Consider the following 3727-nt stretch of genomic DNA (forward strand, 5'->3'; position numbering starts at 1 on the left):
TAGGCGTGGGTCACCTGTGCATGTCTCCGCCCCAGGCGCTGACGGTGGGAGAAACCAACCGGAAGTGGAGCGCAGGGAGCGGAGCGGGGCTGTCCACCTCCTGTGCTTTCCCCTCCGGCAGGTTTCTGCATGTGCTGAATTTCCTTCAGCTGTGCACGTGGTTCAGCGTGTGAACCATTAACAAGACCAGCGAGGTAAGGTGGTGAAGGGTCTGGGCCTCCACAGCGTTTGGATTTATCCCTGATTAACAGCGCGGTCTCTTGCTTCTCAGAGCCTCACTCACCTATCCATCCGGGGATAACACCCAGACTGTGATTAAAACCGGGAGGAGATCTCACTCTTCCCCACAGGTGGAAAATGAACCACTTATAAGCAGGAGCCAGACGAACTGCTTGGAGAAGTCAGAGAGAAATCCCTCCCCTCAAAAAAGCCCCAAAGAGCCTTCGCTCATAATTAGCAGCTAAAAGATTTCCAGGGAAACTTCATCCATCGCTGTCTAAGGGGAGGGGAACACTTTAAGATTATTTGGACAAGATTGAGTTTTGACTGAGAGGGGGGAAGCTAAAAGCGTTACTTTTAAATGTAATTATGTGCAATTTCAATTATCAGCCTTCCTTTTAAAAGTCTGTCCGTTTGGTGGGCAATTAGTAGACATGAAAGGGGGTGGAGGCTTGCGCGGTGCATGGAGCGATTCTTCCTGGGGACAGATGTGTGGGCTGAAAAGCTGATCCTCGCCGGAAATGAGCAGATGCAGAGGAGTGGTCGGTCCTCACATGGGCAGAGGCGTCTGGGGCTTTGGTCCCGCCCTGTCTGTTCTCCCTAGGCCCAGCTTGCTTCCCACTTTCCGTTTGAGCTAAGGGATTCTGGGGATAGTTGAACTGTCAGGGACTGAGCAGGCAGCCCTGGCCCGCACATGCGAATTGGCTTTTTGCCACCATACCCAGCAGCACAGAGGGACTCCAGCTGCAGCCAGTGGCACCAAGCCCTGCTCAGAGCTTTAGGTCTCGCTGAGGCTGTTTCTTCTGCCCCGTGCCTCTTCTGTTGTCTGCCCACACGTTAGGCTTCATTAATGACTTGGGGCTGTCGATCAGACTCTGACGCAGCCACTGAGCGTGCAGCACGGATGAGAACATGTAGCTTCGGCCTAGCCTGGAACACCTCGTCCTGACAGCACGTCCGGCGGCATGCCCGAGGTGGTGCTCCGGAAAGTGCCTCGTGTGCACAGCTGTGCACGGTGGCTGGGTGCTGCTTGGTAGCCCGCCTGAAGACGGGAAGGTGGAGGTCCGGGTGCATCAGGGTCAAGGGACCCGCACGGGGCTGCCAAGGCCCCTGGGTCAGAGCTGGACGGAGTGGTCGGCTGTGCGCTCCACAGCCTGGCCAGGGCTTGGCATTGCTGCCTGCTCTCCGCAGCAGCGCCTTCTGACCTCTGGTCCGGGGGCCCAGCTGAGACGCTCTGGATGGCTCAGCCCGCACTCCTCCCTCTTGGACACCGTCCCCTCCTCTCTTTCTAGGCTCATTTCTTGCCATGACCCCTGTACGGCTTGCACTCCAAACTCACCAAGATTCTGGAAGCCTCTCAACTTCTCAGAGCTGTTCCGTCAGAAGCCCCATTCCCTCCTCATCACGCAAAGGGAAAAACACAAAACAACAAAAGGCACTGACCCCCGCCCAAGCGCCGGCTTCCAGGGAGCCTGCAGGACAGTCCCAGAGACCCCTCTCCTGCGGCGTGTTCCCCACCACACTCACCGTGGCTCTTAGGGATTGGTCACTGAGCACCCACTGTGCTCCAGGCGCTGCTGGACGCCCTGGTTTGGAGAAGGCACCAGACAAGGAGGGGAAGAGATGCTGGAAACTTGCATCTGCACAACGTCAAGTGAGGCGAAGGGAAACAGGCAGGTGGAGAGAGACTGAGTCGGGAGCTCGGCCAGGTCAGAGAAGAATTCTTGGAGAGATTGGAAAGGGGGTGCAGGGGTGAGCCATGGGGGTGTCTGGGTCCCGGGCGTTGAGGCAGAGAGAAGGGCGTGTGCAGAGGCCCACCGCGGGGCTGCGGTGCACCTGTGTGTCGAGGGCTGCCAGGAAGTCTGGAGCTGCAGCTTGGTGAGCAGGGACGGGGTGTGACTGAGGCAGCCGGGGCAGAATGTGTAGAGCGGGCCAGGCGGTTGGCACTTGGAGCTGGGACGCTGGGGGTGCTGTCTGCATGGCCCCAGGGCAATGTAGCTCGCGAAGTCTCCATCTGCACTCCCCGTGCATCACGCTGGGTCTCATCTGCTCCGTCCTCCTGTGGCAGGGGCTCCAAGGAGGCTGGGGCTGCATCTGTGTCCATCACCTCTCATCTCTGGGTTGAGCGTGGTGCCTGCCTCCTGATGGCACCAAATACAGAGCTGTTCCCCGACCCTCTGCCCAGCTTGCTTCCCCCTCGACTCAGCTTCGGATGTTGCAGAGGGGTGGGGTGTGCATGTCTGCGACCGTGACCCCAGACAAGCAGCAGAAGACACACCTAGGCTGGCGTACCCCGAGCGGGGTGTACCCGAGGGCTGACCGTGCAGAGGAGGCCGTTCTCCAGGTGCAGGTTTGTCCTGTGTGGTCCAGGCCCTCCTCCTGGTTGCCTGGGAGTCACAGAGCTGTGTCCCCAACAGCGGGTGGCAGCGTGGCCAGGTGAACCTGGAGCCCTCTCTCCCTGGTCTGCACGACCTTCTCGGCTGTCCTTCCCAGGAGTCGGCTGCAGTGTCCACTCAGCCCCAGGCTGGCAGCTTCTCTGAGCTCTTTCCTCCCTCGGTGTGGGCGCTCAGGGCCTCTGCCACAGACAGTGCACAGATCGCACCTGGCCTGCTCCTGGGGGTCAGCTTTGGGGGCAGCTCTGCAGACGGTGTGAGTGGGGATCGTGCGGATCTGTGTGAAAGGACGACCTTTTGTCAGCGAAGTAATTTTGGTTTGAGTTGGCACCCGAGACAAAGCAGTCTTTCAACACAGCCGCAGCCCATAGGCAGCCGGGACCTTTTCAGGGAGATGGTGGGAAATTTGCCAAGTCGTTTGGGGCCTGTAAATTAGGCCTTGTTTAAAAATTTAGATAAAGCCCGATGTGAGAGAGAAAGGCTTTCATAACATTAAATGTGAATTACACTGAAAACCCCTTTCAAGTTAAATGGAACCATTCCCTGGAATCACGGAGACATGAAATGCTTCAAATGTCAGAAGAGTTTTCATTTATTGTCCCAAGTGAAACGAAGGCATTTTATGCGGTTTAATAGTTCAGATGCACATGTAAATGGAATTCATTTGGAGAATGCCGGGCCTGCTCGGGATCCACTTTCACAAACCTGCCTGCTTTCATCTCATCTGTGCAGTAACCCTGCAGGCGGGGGCACCACCGTCCCTGCTCTGAGATGCCGAGTCTTTGCTGAAAGCTCAGCTCCGACTAGGGGAGACCCTGGTGTCCCAGGCGCTCTTATTGCCTTCGCGCGGTGCCTGCATCCTTGACCTGCGACAAGACTATGAGTGCTGCACCACCTGGAACTTGGTTCTAGGAGGCCCCTCACTGGGCCGTCTGGGCGGGGCTGTCTCGGGGATAACCAGTGGCCCCGAGAAGGGCGTCGGGCTGGCTTCTGATTGGTAGCATCTGCTGTTGTGAGAAGCATCTTGTTCATCGCTGCCCCATGCTCTTGGCTCTGCAAGCTGATCCTTTTCCTCTCTCTGTGTTGCTTAGTATTCATGGAACCGAAACCAGTTG

The sequence above is a fragment of the Fukomys damarensis genome, unplaced genomic scaffold, assembly GCF_012274545.1.
Source record: "Fukomys damarensis isolate Sample0158 unplaced genomic scaffold, DMR_v1.0_HiC HiC_scaffold_23, whole genome shotgun sequence".
Lineage (NCBI taxonomy): Eukaryota > Metazoa > Chordata > Mammalia > Rodentia > Bathyergidae > Fukomys > Fukomys damarensis.